We start from the raw sequence: 16,212 nt of genomic DNA, 5'->3' as shown, positions 1-16,212 counted from the left end.
TGTTGCTTTTAGTACATATGTGAAAGAGCTGTTGGGCTGTTGGTTGTGTTTTTAATAATTATTTTAAAAACATAATAATTTTCAGCATAGATTGTTGTTACAAATAAGAACCTGGTTCTCTGTAAACTCGACACCAAGTGATAATTGTCTTGTTTCAAAAGAGCCAAACCTAAAGTTTCTCTGGCATAAACAGACTAAATTTGAGCACTTGTACTGCTTCTCTCACTGTGATGGAAAGCTGGAGTAGCTTAGAAGTTGAGGATGAGGAAGTTTAACAAATGAAACAGGAAAACATCACCTTAGGATACTTCGAGAATTGCTTCTACTTCGATGATCCATAGCAGTAAGGAAGGCTTATCCAAATTCCTGCAACCTTTTAAAACACGAGTAGGGTGCTTGAAGCGAGGATCCCGCTTCCTCGGGCACGCTGCTAATCCCTGCGTTCATACAGAATTTCTGTAGCTGTTACTTCTGCTGTGGATTTAGGAAAAAGACATTCAGGCTTTCCAAGACAGTATAGCTTTAGAAGGCTTTATTTTAGTTATGTTAAAATACTGAATTGTTGGTGCTGCTGGGTTAGTTTTTTTTTTTTTTCCTTTTGTCCTTTGCTTTTTTTTTCCCCACAAGTGCCTGGAATGTGTTAGAGTGTTGGATTGCTCTTTGCCATTTTCCCCTTTCCTTTTTCAAGGTCCTTTTCATGGAAACAGTTTTCTGGCAGCTGATAAGTTTCTGTATCTCATTCCCTGTCAAATTCCTCAGTCCATGTGATAAAGAGTTTCATGGGAGGCAGGAGGAGGAAGAGGACAGCATTCATGTGAAGTCTCCGATTGCAGCAGGGAGCAGAGGAGCTTGGTGGGCACCTCCAGAAGGAATTGTAGGGAGTGTGTGTTGCCAAGCATGGGGAAAAGCACTGGAGCTCTGGCATTCACCACGCAAAAACCTGTCCTTTTTCAGTTGACACAAGAAGGTTGTTAAAAGTTAGTAGTACAGATTGTTTTATCGCATCCTGTTAATTATAAATTAATGAAGAACAGCTCTGCAAAGAGGAGCTGATGGAATTCTTCAGTTGCTTGTGACATGGCGATCAAATTTTCAGCTCTTTCTGTGTGATGCTGGAATTAAAGCTGGAAATGCTATTCAGAATTGCAGACTGATATTTTAAATGATCAGGCTTATAACTGCAAGAGAACAAATCTACCTTAAAATTAAATATTTTTTCCAAAAGGTAAACTCATTCTACTTTAGTAGTATTATAGCCATTAATGAAATGGCTTTAAATGTGTCTCTCTACATCTACCACATTGTACTTAATTTTTTTAAATTGCTCCTTGGCTTACGAATAAGTCTGTCCTGATGACTTAAAATTGCTGAATCTTTGTAAAGCATAAAAAACCCAAATGTGGCTAGATGTATATTGTGTCTTTACTGTAGAGATTGTTGGATTTTATCTGGTTTGGCTTTTTTCATCAATGAGCAGAGTGAATGAGGAATATGTGTTTTAAAATTGGATTTTTCTTTTTTTCTAAAGTAGTTATAAACCTTGAAACTCTCCCACTCAATACCAATTTAACTTTAGCAACAGTCAGTGGGTTTGTGAGTTTTCCCCCCCCTTCACTTATTGAACTGTATTCAGAAATTACAACGTCCCTAGCAAATGTTGATATTTATAGTCAGTTTTTTGTTTCCTCTCTGCTGAAGCTGGATTTGTGTAAATTCTTAACAGCTCAGTTGTAGTAACATGAAGATTTTCTCTGTCTGCTAGTGACCAATGACTCTTCATAGAAGAGTCTGTTAAATGTGGAAGTAAGCTTCAGATTTGGCTTCACTGTGTGTCAGGTTAAAACAAACTCAGTCGAGTTCTTTGCAGCTGATGCTCCTTTAATTCTGCTCCTCCTGCAGAGCTTTTGCTGCTAAGACTTGCCAACGCTCGAGTCTCTGCTGGTTATCAGCATGGAGTACTAGGAACTGTGATTTGTATTGTGTCATCTTAGGCTGAGGAGAGTCTTGGTTGAAGGGGAATTTGTTCACTAACAAAGCATGAAAGTCTGATTTCTTTATGCTCTGCATTCAGAAACAGTTTTCCAGTGGTTGACAGTTGCTGCTATTGCTGTGTCTACACCTTAATGTAGAGACATGGAGGATTTCATGTCAAGTAGTTTGGTTTGAAGCTTATCTATACCAGTAACCAGAGTAACCTATAATTCTCTTAATTTTAAATTCAATTTATTTAATCACGTTTTTTGGATTAACAGTAGTGCAGGTACACAAATCAGTGGGTGCATTGCTGAATCAAATGTGTTTATTCTTGGTGGAAATGGACCACTTATACTTGACATAGGCTGTTACTTTAGATTGAGTTAATTCTTCTAATAAGCTAAAGCAGTCAATCCCTCAAATATTACAATTAAACAACAACAGAACAAACCCATCTGCATTCTATCTGCAGTCTTTTGTGTTCCTTAAAAAATTTTGAAACATTGTAACACGCGTGAATCCCAGTAGTGGTTATACTACATTGACCGTATCACCTTGATGTTTGGAGCAGCAACCTGCTACCATGAAGGTATGGAAGGAGGCAATTTTGGTGCTTCCAAAGCCTGTTGGTACAAGTCCCAAGCTTGTTGAAGGCAGTGACTTCAGAAAGCATCAGTGTTGCTTTCAGTATGTTTGCGTCTGGCATATCAAAGCTGTTCTTACCTGGCTCCCAGTTATGTGTCTGTATGAAACAAGTTCAGAGCAATTGCAAAGAAGGCAGAACAATCCTGTAGTTTCTTTTAAAACCAAACTCCTAACAGTGTTTTCTTAAATGGCTGGGGAACTAAGCGCTGCTGTTTCCCTGCCAGCCTTCTGCCTTTGCTAGTCATAAAAATGAGAATGCTTGTTATAAGGAAGTTAAAGCCTGCAGGTAGTAAAGTAGCTTTTTAAAGAATTAATTAGAAGTTGGATAAAATATATACCCATCTACCAAAGACTTCAAACTTTTTGTTGTTGCTGCTTTTTATTTTTAAGAGGCAAGGAGGGGTTTATAGCCGGGTTTCAGAATCTCTTAGCAACGCAGAATCATCTTTCAAAAGTTGAAGTTTTTGGTGAAGAAAATAGAAAGGAAAAAAAAAACTCTCACAAATTAAATTTTAAAGTATAATAAGTCTGGCCAAAAGATATTCTGAGAAACAATTTGCTAAAGATATCAGAGCCGACAATAAATCATTTAAATTGAATCATTTCAAGTACATCAGGAATGAACATCCTGCCAGACAGACTGGAGAGCTGATAGATGACTGAAGTATAGGAGAAATACATGGTGAAGATAAGGCACAGAATAAAAGTTAAATGATTTTTATCCAAGTTGACTTTGCTGAGAGATTTTAGGGCAGAACTTCACTTTGTAGGTCATATTTTGGGAATTGGTCTTAAATTGGAATGTTGGTAAAAAAGATTTTTAGAACATAAAAAACAAAAATAGCAAATTGCCAGGAGTAGATACCATTTGTCCAGGAGAGCTTATGGTAACCACCAGTGACAACATTGATCTGGCAACTGTGATCTGTTACTTAAAATGGCTGCAAGATCAGAGGCAGGAAGATAGGCAAACACAATCTCAATATATTAAAAGCATTCCAGGAATAGTCAGGGTACCACAGACCTGCAGGTCTGTACAGGCAAGTTGATATATTTCATTAGGATCAAAGACCACAAAATTGGTAAACGCGTGGGCAAATATGTGGGCAAAAATTTATCTCAGGATTTGAGGAAAGTGCACATGTGCATTTCAGATAGATGGCCTTTAACCTTAGGGTGGGACATGTAGTTATTTAGGTCTCTTTTTCCTCCTCTTCAGCTTGCAGAGTTGAACTTGCTGTTGGTGTCAGATGCAAGAAAAACCCCAGTCATTTGCTCTGTAATCATATAACTTTTTGAAAAACTTTTTAAAAAGGCAGAAACAGAACACTATACCACAATAGTAACTTTGTGATAAATTAGATGGATGTCAACAAATAACTGGATTATAGGGAATAGTGGACTGAAATTAACTGTATTGCCTCGAGAACACTAAATTATATGTATGTAGTAAAAAACTGTGACTGCTGATGTACATGAATTTAGATGTGGATGTTTGTTTAATTTTGGTCAATTTCTGACCACAAGGTGTAGGTGGAGCTTAGTTTGTGATAAGTGTGGCATGGTCAGTAAGGAGACTCCTATGAAATCTGCCAAGTCTGAATTTTCTCCTGTCTTCGTATGTGATTGGCACACGTCAGACTGAATGTTTGTGACTCTTTTTTACATTGCTGATAGCACACGATTCTTGGTAAGAAGATACACAATAAATAAGGTAAAGTGTCATCTTGGCATCAAATACTAGGCTTTAGGAAAAAAATGTTGTTTGGACTGAAAGTGGCTTCAAGCTTTTTCATGGCTACAGTCTCTTTAAGGTACTTAATGATGGTGAAATAGCTTTAAAGTGGAACAGATTTACTAGACCAGCTGAAAGGCCCTCTCCAGCATCTGTCAGCTTTGTACCAGTTTTGTACCAAAGAATTACAAAATGAGCAAAGGTTACCAGAAAGGTCAGGTTACTTCCGTGGAAATATTTTCTCTGACCAAATCTGTCCTTTAAGCTTTGGGATATACACTGTAGATAAATTTGTGTTACTCTCTTTCAACCATAAAACGTGAAGCTTGCACTGTTGCTGGTTTGCACATGTTGTGTCATATGGAAGAAAGCGTATATTTGTAGGTGGGTACTGATAAGCTTGTATGATTTAGAAAAGTATTCAAAAATACTTTCATCTTCACCATAACTTAGTGTTGTGTGCTTGTCATGAATCATGCTGATTCAACCCTGGCTCATCTAACTGTCATATAAGGAGGGGAGCTTAAAGCAGCTTTTACAAAATACATTTTGGTGCAGTACATTCAATACATTTCACTGCAATAAACTCTTCATTGCCATGAATACAGCAAGGTGCTTGTAGTGGGCTGGTGGGTGCGAGGGGTTTGTTGCTGCTTTTACTCCACTTTCAGCATGAGCCATTAAAGGATTTCTAGTATAACGGAGTGCTTTGTTTATTTACGTCATGCTAACATTGAGATGTAGAGACTGTAGTACCACATTGATGTCCAGAGGTGTGAGTTGTGCAACACATTTGCTAGCTTTTTGGCTCAGTTTTCTTTCTTGACAGCAACAATAAAATACAGAAGACAGTCTTTGAGATGCACGTTAGCTTCAAGCACTTACTGAGAATGGGAGAGAAAACATTGTCATTACTTTAAAAATCATTTATGGAACTTGTTAAACACTATTTCCTATTAAACTTGTTTGCTTTATAGTAGTCCACATGGATGAACATTTTTGTAACGAAGTAAATTTGTATTTTGATTGCGAACGCAATAAAATGTCTGCTACCTTTCTTCCATTCCTCCTTCCTTCACTTTTCCTCCTGCTCTGCTCCCTACCAGTTGAGATTTTATTTCTGTATATTTTTTAAGGAATTGGTCATATATTTTTACTTAATGATTGTTATGTTGGCAGCTCTTGCACTTGGTATTCTGAAACCTTGTTTGTGCCTGGTGACAGTTTCTCACAGCATATTTTAGTCTACACTCACACGGTTGCTGGGTCTTGGGATGTGCTTGGCACTGCAAGGTTCTTGTTTTATACTGTGTTATATCTCACTGCTGAGAATTAGTCAGTAATATGTGTTGTTGACTTAGGCAACATAAAAAAGACCTCTAGTTGTGAGATGCGTAGAAAAGTGTACTACCTGTTGTGCATGTGAATTGCAAGATTTTAATGAATAGGCTCTTGTTTTTAAATCTACCACTTAGATTTTTTTTTTTTTTTTTCCCCCTGGGCTGACAAAATAGTTAAGTGATCTCTTCTAATATGTTCACGCTGTCTTGCCTGTAGCTTGTCAGTGTTTTAAAGCAGCATGTGCCTTGCATAACTCAAGATTTCTGCAATATCAATGCCTGCTTTTGGATTGCATGCCTCTCTTGGAGCCAGTGTAAGTCTATGGTGCAGCCAATGAAGTCTAGATAATTACTCACTTCATGCCAGAGAGAGCTTAATTAGACAGCGATTTCAAATGCTATGTAATTATCTAAAGTTAGGCAAAAAGAATCGCACTCTACGACTTAATGGTTTCACAAACGCAAATGTTGAACACGAAGATGTTAAGTTTCAGTACTTCGTACATAATATAGATGATAAATGAAAACTGTTGCTTTAGGACTTAGGAATTTTTTCTTTCAAACTGGGGACTTTTAGACATTGAGCAACTTTGTTCCTGATTCACATCTCGGAGAAAAACTTAAATCATCCCAAGTGACTCACAAATTATTTAACCGTGAAGTATGAACTTCTCTTGCAAGTTCAGATGGTGCTATTTATCTTTAACCATTCTGTGATGTAAGCATTTCTAGGCACAATCAAAGAACTTCCCTATTTCAGTAATTATTCCAGAAAATGTGATATGTGTTCATTTTCAGCATGAGTAAAACAATTTGCTTGTGTTACAGCTGGATGTGAAAATTAGGGACTTTCTAAGCCCTTTCTGCATTCTTTTAGTGTGAAATTTTTTGCTGTGTATCAAATCTGAGAGGTGTGCACCACTAAACCTCACTATTACTCATCTGTAAGTCTGGTTTGGGACATAAGTGCTATGTGGGCTTGGAACCCTCTCTGCATCTGAATTTTAGCCTTAGTGACTAAAATTTATTTCCAGCTTGAAGCATCATGTCTAAATTAAAATGGTAAATCCTTAAGAGCAGAAGAATTGTGGTTTATTTCTGGGATAGATCTTTCATGCTTTTAAGCAATACTTAGATCTTGGATAGGTTTGCTGCACAAGAGAGAATTTTGCTCTGGAGAAGATGTAGCAAACAGAGAAGAGACTAGTCAGTGAAGAGCTGTGTTTAGTTAGCCAGTTGGCATATGTGCACTTGCAAGATTCACTTGAATGATTTCTATTTGTAGTGCTCAGCTGAGTTCTACTGATACAGTGAAACTTACTGTTATCGCTTTTAACATCTATCAGTATTGTCACAGCCTTCTATCAAAATATTGTTGAAAACTGAGCCTGAGAAACAAATTTGAAATCTATAACTAACACCCATTCTAGTTAAGTATGGCTGGGGGGAAAGTAATTTTTAAGCTATGTAATTTTTTTAAGGCATCTACAGCTCTATCACCATTCCCTACTTTACTGAAATATCTTCTGTTTTGAGGTAGGTCTAAAAAAGCCTTTTATCCTTCTGGGATTTTTAGATTAAAGACTTCTCCAGGTTCTGCTGTTTAAGAATACCTTTGTCTTGTATAGTCCAGTATTGAGGATAAGTAGGATATTAAGAAATATAATTATTTGCATTGCAGCACTTCCTGTGAAAAGAACTAATGGTCTTGGAAAGGTGGCCTACATACTTTGGAGGCCTTGGCATTGCTGAGTGTGATGTGACTGACTGATCACCTCTAGAAACTTTCTGTGCATGTTTCTAATATGTGGGAAAGACAGGTTTTGCTGTGGCAGACAATAAGCAATGTAGGAAATCATCCCCGAGTGGATTTGCCCAATGTTGAGTAGCTTAAAAAAAAATTGTGGGAAGAATGATGAGTGCTGCTCTTGCTTTCCAGTAGCAGTGGAACTGTTCATGCAGCAATATAGTGAGATTACTTGCAGTCTAAATTGTGCTACACTTCTGATGTAAAAATGTGCTGCCTCTGTTTACCCTTTATTGAGTCATTGGTTCCAAGAGAGAAAAAAGAGATGGTATTTTAAGCCATTTGTACAAATTCCTCTCTTCCAGTCAAACATAGGATTTGGATTTACTTTCCTTGGGAAGCTGAAATTACTGAAGATCCTCTGCTTTTGTATTTTCCAAATGATAACGCTGCATGTTTGTATAATGGTTTTGGAGATTATACCAATCTTTCAGAAGCATTGCTCTAAACTTTAGAGATCCTTTTTTAAAAAGGTAATGTTTAAATATTTCATCAATCTTGTTTGCTAGAAGGATATTTTTCTCCCATTTTTTTTATTACTGTATGGACATGATATTACAGTCTTATTTCTGCAGAATGTTTTTCTTTCCACACATTGGGGCACAAGCCTGTAGTTTTAGCAGACTCAGTTTATTCAGCAACATGCACAAGCTGGTACTTCATTGATTTCTTATAAAGGGAATAGCCCTGTGATAGTTACTTCTTACCATGGGTACTGGTCTTGAAAATGGTCAAGTGAAAATACTTCCCTATTGGTGTCATTCTTTTGAATACCTGTGCAGATGATTGAGTGCTTCAGCCAGTGAAAAGGTGACCTGCTGCTACTAAAGATCAAAGGAGCTCTTTTTTACTGGTGGTATTGGAGCTGAAGAAAAAAATGCCAGTAATATATATTAGAAGTGTTTTGCTGTGTATGGCTTTACCCAGCAAGAAGGAATCAATTTGGAATTTTTAAATGGGGACTGGCTTGAATTGAGGGAGGAAAAAAAATACATGTTGTTTTTGTTTTTAAAATATATTAGAGGAAAAAATGAGCTTCTCATGTAAACTGGTGACTTTGAGTGGGATGAAATTTCCAGGGCTCAGCAGGGTGAGTTTGTTGATGGTATCAATAGCATCCCCCTTTTATATACTCAAGGTCTTTCCTGAAATCCCAAGGATGACATAAGGGAATTTCATTCATAGAAAAGACTCTAAAGGACTGAATTCTGCCTTAAGTTCTGGAGCTTCAAGGCTGCAAGCATTGGTGAGATTACTTACCAATAAGTAGTAATTTCTTACTAATAAGTCTTACTCTCAAACAGATGGAGTTGAGTCTCTATAACAACTTTGCTGGGAAAGTGCGATCCCAAGTGAAAGTGACAGCTTTTGTAAAGTTCCCCCAAATCCCAAATCTGACATCAGCCAACGTAAAAGCACCTTGGCAGAGCTGATGTAGACGTGCAGGTTTCTGAGGTCATCCCACCTTGTCTCTGCCAGTGATGGTTGTGTCCTGCATGCTGAGCTTGGCTTTGCTGGCGGCTCCGCTTCCCCCCTCGACCGCCCTCTCCCCCAGATAACTTTATCCTCATAACACAGATACTCAGCACTCCAGTCTGGATTTCATTTCTTCTCCTTCAGCTCCGAGTGATCTCGCGCGCATTCCTGACGCGTTACCAGCAGCCCACATCTCCAAAAGTGCCATATCAGCTTTCAGTGGCCAAAGCTCGGAGGGGAAACAGGCCAGTTCCTCCGTGCGCAAACAGCTGGGCAGTTGTGGATGGAATTAATTGCTGATATGCACTGGCTGTGTTTTTCTTCTCTTGTCATTTCCTTTGCAGCTGTGAAAGGCAAGGTTTTAAGGCTTTGAAAACAGCTCAGACCTCAGTGGGAGTAATGTAGGAGTACTGAAATGTATGTGTAGATTAGGATTTGCGTACAAAATAAAACCTCTCCTAAGCTGTAACAACCAGCACTGTTGACATTGATATTTAAATTCCAGGTGCATCTTCCAAAAGTGATTTCTGACTTTGGTTTTCCAGCTTGGGAAAAAAGTCTGTTTGAAGAGATTTGGATTTCTGGAAGCCATAATCATTGTTTTCTGAAAATTGGAGTCTGAAGTTGAGCACTGAAAGCAATATGTTAGGAAAATGGTTGTCTTCCATGTATAGTCTTGGAGCTATTATACAAAATGGACTGATGCTGCTTTAGCCAAATGTGAAACAGTCAAGTTGCTGAAAGTCATGTTCCAGGCCAGCAGTTATGGGAAATTTATCACGGGGTTGGAAAACACATATGTTATCAACAGGACTGCATGTCTGCCTCGAGGCTTCACCCAGCCCATAACAATCCAAAAACAAACCACCCATCACAAATCAAAAAATGCTGTCGAAAGTAGATTCTAAGCCCTAATGGTGTCAGAAGCTGCAGCATGCTGGGCTTAGTTGTTAAATCAGTGGAAAAATGTATGATACCTATTGTTGAAGATAATATTTTGTGAGCTTCCAGTATGCAAGTGCAACAGATATTTTCCCCTTTGTTTATTAAACTGTTTTAAATGAGCTTTTGTTTTATGGAATTGTTATATCTCCCCTACTAGTAGGCTTATGCTGCCATGCAGTTTACTCAGGGGAAGATCTCTAAGCTCTTTTGCCAAAATAATTACAACTCTCCTAGGTATTTTACTAGCACACAGTATTTGCATATCGTATATTTATAAATAGTCTCGTACCTAGAATGGATTGTTTAAACAAATGCTCAAAAAAGATTTTGTTGTTTTAAGACCTGGTCTTAATAACTAAATAAATGAAGTTGTACAAATATGCTGAAAATGTCCCACCAGCTTGGGTTGTGCAACTCCTTGTGCCACAAGATGAGTATTTCAGAGGTCCCTCTGAAACCAAGGCCATTATTTGTGGTAAATACTGTGCAGAGTGAGGAAGGATTGACAAACCAAGATCTTAATAAATAAATAAATAAATATTGCACAACTCTTGAAAGGAGACAAACTTTCAGTCTCAGCACCCACATCGGCCAAACTCTTGCAGAGGCTGCTGCAGAGATTGTCCTTGCAGCAGATACAAAGGCGTGCATCCTTACATCCTAGTTTTTCAGCCTTCCATGCAAGGGATTTCCGCTGCGACCTTGTCTGTCATAGCTAACAGCACGCAAGGGGACACCAGCCCAAGTCTGGCTCACGTGGTATGCAGGAAGTTCAGCTGTAGTAATTTGATTGTGAATCTGAGCCAGAGAGTCAGTAACTCAAATCATGGCTGTTACTTCATAGAATGAAGGTTGGCTCTTTAAAAGGCTTCTAGTTTTTATAGCTGAACAAAAGTTAATTATTACATAAGTTGTATGCTATACATATGCATATATATTTTCATATCTTATTATAAATATACATGTATCATAGACACCCTTTTCCATATCTGTCATACTAAGTACTTTTTTGGCAGGTAGCAGAAGTTACGGAAACAATTAAAATTCCTGTGCAACACTGGATTACTTATTTGTTTGGAACAGTGGGTGGTGTTACAGGGAGGGAAAAAAAGGCAGATCTGTACTTCAAAACCAAAGTGTAAAAGCATTCTGGAGTGGTTTTGCCAGAAGGTCTTTTTGTCAATTTGTGTTTGAACAGAAAGGTCTGAGTATCAGGAATAGAGTTTTGGGGTTTGCACTCTGGTGTATCTTGTTAGTAAATATTTGAGGAATTATAGAGCTGCAGTTGTTTTTATGACCAGTAACCAACAGGTGATCCTTTCAAGGCAATAAACAGTGTATGAGAATAGAGTTCTTAATTGCCCTGGAGTGTAAGAAGTTGTTAAAGTTTAGAAACTGATTGTTCTCTGCTCTGCCTTCACTTTAATCTAGTGCCTGTCTGACTGAGAGATTAGGAGTAGCAAAAAACCCAACCAGTTTTAAGGAGCTCATATAGTAGCTGGGCAATTTAATTTCATCCAGCAGTGAGTATCTTGATCCAGAGAGTCTGCACTGTGTTTTCCTGTGGGTTACATGACAGGTTGGTGGCATGATTTGCTTTGCAAACCTGTAAATGAGTTCATGTTTGTGAATCTTCTAGCTGTGGTTTCTTTCTCCACCCTTTTCTTATGAATAAGCTTGAAAAATATTTAGGACAAGATTTCTCTGGACTTGCCATGTCTGATGATATCTTTTTTAACTGTGGTCTTTGTATATATGTACTTCTAAAACAATTGGGAGGTGTGGTGCAGTGAGCTTCCTTGGAGGGAGGAACACTGTTAGTAAAGATTACTGATTCTGTGAGAAGAGTCAACTACAGAAACTGCTGAAACTAACACTGTGGCTGGGAGGAGTCTGTGGCTTTGGTTTTTAACTCCCTTTGGGTTTTGCCAGTGACTCGGAGCAGGGAAGTGTTTGGTCAGTTGTGGTGTAACAGTGAAAATATTCTTGTCTTCCTGACAGCTACATTTATCAATATAGTAATAAGTTCAGTGTCTTCAACAACCACCTGACCTGCTACATGAGGAAATTGTATGCAGTTAATAAATACTTTAGATTGTTCTGTATGTGACTGACAAGCCATAGTTGACTAATGAAATACAGGATTTGGCAGTACTAAAGCTCGAGACATCGTTGAGTGAACTTTGTGTAAGAGTGGGTTCATTCAATAAAAAATAAAAGGAGCATTTAAAGAGCCTTTTATTCCTTTCATAAAGATGCTTTGTGCTGTTGCAGTTGTGTGTTTGATAGAATGGTTGGGGATGGATGCTGCAGAAAGTTGTCTTGTAATTTGAGTGTCTTCTATTTGAGACCTGCATGATTTTTATCTTCGGTGTTGTGACATGACTGGTGAGTTACAGTTTCTGTGCTTGAATGGAGTTTCCCACTATAGTTAGTATTGATGTATCCATAAATGAGTCTGTTAGCATTGGCCATTCTGCATATTATGGGATGGATTGGGGGTTTGTTGGTTTTGGGGTTTTTTTTTTTCTTTTTTAGGAAATGAGATCTGATTTTGCTTCTGCTTAAGCCAAGGAGAATGCCAGACTCAGTAGGACTGGGCTCAGAGTTTTGAGTATATGTTGGCAGCTAAAGTGAACACAGCCACATGGGGCACAGGGCTGATTCTGCTGTACCATGGTTCCCTGTACCTTTGAGGTTTTAAGTCTGTGAAATAAAATAAATTGAATGTTTTGGTTTGTGGTTGAGTTTGGTTTTGGGTTGTTGTTTTACTTGTTGGTTTTGGGTTTTTTTATAGGTAGGTAATCTTGATGTGTTTTAGCACATGGCTCTAAAACAGTTCGTTGCTGGTCTCACAGTCGCGGCAATTGTTGCGCTGTAGTTCCTCAGCTCCCTTTACTGTATCAAAGTAGTTCAGCCTCTGTGAGTATGTGTGCTAATGGGTTTTTATAGTGTGTGAGTAGTAGTAGACTAGAAACTCTCCCATATTAGTCATTGCAGTGTGATAGATAATAGAGAAGTCTGTTCTCATTTAAAGCTATAGCCGAGTGCATGAGGCAGCCTTCATTAATATATACTGCAACTGCATCAAATTTCTTCAATTACATCAGAGAGATTCTTACGATAAAGGCATGACCAGCTAGTTTTAAATTGTCTGTTAAATTCAATTTCCTAGTATCCAAAAAAAAAAGTACCCAAGTATTTTAAAATACATAAACTGGGGAGAAGAGATGAAAAAAAAGCTTCTAACTTTCAGTAGATTAATCATGCTTTCAACATCTGGAACGAAGGTTTTTCTTAAACACAGTTTTGAGACATGCAGTATTAATCCCAAAGCTTTGTGAGGGCATGCAGAGCTTAGCCTAGGAGGCAGATACTGAGTTCTGGCATTAGTTTTTTTTGCATTGTTTCCACATTCTGGCACTCCAGTCCATTTCCTCGCCTCACTGAGCACTGAAAGGGACATAAATTGACATAACTAGATTTTTGTGACTGGGGCAAGGGAAGCAGCCTGAAAGATAAACTTTAACCTGTCATCCTGTCAACAAATTTGCATTGTTACAAAAGTAAGAATTTATACATCATGGAGTCAAGAATAGTATGTAGGGACAATGCATTAAGATAAAGAAAGTGCATATCTGAAGTTACATTTTTTTTCAGCCTAAAAATAGAATCTAAACATCCCACTGTCTGATTTGCTTTTCCATAAAAAAATTTACTTTTTCATTTTTCTGTCATAAAAAAGGCTTTGAGTACTTTCACTGGCCTAAAGCAAGGAAGTTTGAACTACGACAAAAGTTAATGGGGAAGTAATGGGAGAATTTGGCCTGTCCCTGTAGTTTTGGGACTTCAAGCTTCTCTAAGCAGTCTATACTGTGTCTTGAGCATGCTGCAGTTCAGTTACGCAACCTTGGGAAATTTCTCTCCCTCTGAATGCACTCTGCCTTTATTAAGGCTAATGGGAGTCATGTGTTCATGTCAGTGGGAAAGCAGACCCTTAAAAATCTTTCTGGTAGATTTGGTGGAAACAGAGCTCACGTTCGTTATTGCTGTTCTGGGCAGTTGGATGTCTCATTAGCGGAATGTTAATGATGTTCAGTGAACTTCATTATTGGACGAGAGGATGTGGTGAAAATATAAAACAAGTGACTTTTCAATCTTACAATTTCCTGTACTGTTGGATTAATTTCTGCCTGTTGTGTCCTTTCTCCCATCCCAGTACTTACACATTATTACCTGGAGTCTGGTGGATGTGGTACTGGGGGTGCTTCAGCCCTGCTGTCGGGGCTCTCTGCCCTGAGCCCGTGCTATGCTCCCCTCTCCTCGGAAACTTACAGAGCAACCATTAGATTTTCAATCCTTCTGCAGCTTCAGGCAGGGAGCAGGTTATAAACATCCAGCAGGTTTTAGCCGTGGGACTGTCAATGCAGTATCTTTACAGGGACCGCCATGTGTGGAGGGAGCAAACACGGCTTTGCACAGCCCTGCAGGGAAGGTGGCAGTGAGACCCACACCATCCCTTCACTGAGCAGATGTTCCTGCAAGCCCCCACTAACAAAAACAAACCCACCATCTCCCCGCCAAGCCGCAGGATGGGCTGGCCTCGACGTGAGGCCGAGCCCTTGGCTGGCGGTGGGAATTCGCTTACCCTCGGAAAACGCGGCCTTTCGTTTTATCTAGCCGAGGCAACCGCAGGGGAACAATGGGTTATTAGAGCATTGGAACAAGGCAGGCTTTGAGTGACCCCTGCGTTACTGTGTTGTGCAGGCGAGGCTAAAAGGAGAGATTGGCGGCCCTCAGAGTTAATTTGGCAGCTGGTGCGTGGGGGCCTGGGCTGGTGGTGGGTGTGAGGTGAGGGTGGCCATGGAGGGAGCAGGGAGGGCTTCCTCTCAGAGCTGTCTCTGGGAAAGGGGAAGAAGTAAACACAGAAACAGAGAGCTGGCAGAGTTAAAAGTGTTCGGTTTGTTTTTTCTTTCTAGTACAAAATCTGTTTTCCTTCATTCTTCAGCTTTTAAGACAAAACTGTTACCTTGCTGATTTTTGTCGCTGTGACAGTAAGAGTGGCTGGCAATGGCTGAATGGCAGGTGAAGTGTCCGGTCACAAGCAGAAAGGTGCTGGCCTCCCCAGTTTTTCATGGAATGGCACAGGCAGGCTTTCATGTCCCATGCGAGGTCTGAACGTTTTGATCTTAAATGTAGCGTTTGGAGGTGTCGTCCTCCCTGAGGCTCGTCCTCCCTGAGGCTGTGCACATCTGTAAGCAGTTAGGTAGATTATGCCATTGACATCTCAGAAATTACAGTCCCAGAATCACAGAATAAACTGAGTTGGAAGGGACCCACAAAAACCAAGTCCAGCTCTTAGCCCTGTAAAGAAACATCCCCCAGAATCACACCACATGCCTGAGAGCATTGTCCAAGCACTTCTTGACCTCTGTCAGACTTGGTGCTGTGATCAGTGCCCTGGGGAGCCCGTTCCAGTGCTCAACCACCCTCTGGGGGAAGAACCTTTTTCTAATGTCTAACTTTCTGTACTAAGAATTTGTTTTTCCAGAGGAATAAGGATGTAGGGCAATGTTTTAATCTACCAGCAAGGTATGTTCCAGCTATGTGTGTTGCTGGTCTTAAAGGTGCACTGTAAGTATAAGCGCTCAAATTTCAGTGCTGGTAAAATATGTAGAGCTGCATAGTGGACATGAATTTCGAGAAAATCCAGAAGGAACACAACATTCAGATGTTTGCCAGTAGCAATACTCATCTTTTGTAAAGCAGAAACCAGTTTTTTAGTTCCTCAGCTTTCACTTGCACACATACCCCTAAAAACAAAAAAAAAGAAACCAGCCTTCCTGATAACACTTGAGACTGTCTTGGGTAGAATTTTCCTGCCTCCAGGGCTGGAGGAGGAGCCCATCCAGTGAGTTATTTGTAGGTCAGTTGTCTTTCCATGATGAAGAATAACAAGGTGATGAAACGAGCTTTATCTTCTGCACTGGTGTATCTATTTCATGTTGAGATTTTATGTGTATGTTTTAATGTGTTTTTTCTCAAAGCATGTAATAATGAAGAATTGTGGCATCCCCTTCCTGGGTAGTTATCTACTCAATATGCAAATGTATTCCCAATGCCCTGAGTAGAAGCCTGCTGGAAGCCTCCCAGTCAGTCCTCACTGAGCAGTTCCTGCATTGCACCTGAGTGTCCAGAACCAAAGACTTTGCTGTCACTTTGATGGAAGCAAAACAGGCTCTCCATGAAGGAGGAAATATTTAATAGTTATGATGTGCACATATTTCTTT

The 16,212-nt window shown here is 39.3% G+C and overlaps 1 protein-coding gene and 1 long non-coding RNA gene across 7 annotated transcripts in view; one reads left to right on the top strand and one right to left on the bottom strand.

The window, feature by feature from the left end:
* The window catches only part of ADD3 (adducin 3), a 95,330-nt gene that overhangs the window by 38,090 nt on the left and 41,028 nt on the right, over positions 1-16,212 (top strand). Inside the window, exon 1 of one of the 5 annotated variants that reach the window (XM_048310962.1) lies at positions 12,250-12,310. The exons of the other annotated variants lie outside the window; for them this stretch is intronic. The gene's annotated coding sequence lies outside the window, so the exon portion shown is untranslated. Of the gene's footprint in view, positions 1-12,249; positions 12,311-16,212 lie in introns of those variants that run through there. 5 annotated transcript variants of the gene reach the window in all.
* LOC125329268 lies at positions 8,101-15,197 on the bottom strand. 2 transcript variants are annotated; one of them, XR_007205114.1, is made up of 3 exons: positions 14,952-15,197; positions 14,149-14,406; positions 8,101-9,321 (listed from the first exon to the last, which is right to left on the bottom strand). It is a non-coding gene; the product is annotated as an uncharacterized LOC125329268 (long non-coding RNA). The 2 variants fall into 2 exon arrangements; XR_007205115.1 differs by having other exon boundaries at positions 14,159-14,406.

This window comes from Corvus hawaiiensis, chromosome 8 (genome assembly GCF_020740725.1).
Source record: "Corvus hawaiiensis isolate bCorHaw1 chromosome 8, bCorHaw1.pri.cur, whole genome shotgun sequence".
Classification (NCBI taxonomy): Eukaryota; Metazoa; Chordata; class Aves; order Passeriformes; family Corvidae; genus Corvus; species Corvus hawaiiensis.
Note: the sequence above shows the minus strand (reverse complement) of the source record. Positions and strands in the feature narration are given on the sequence as shown.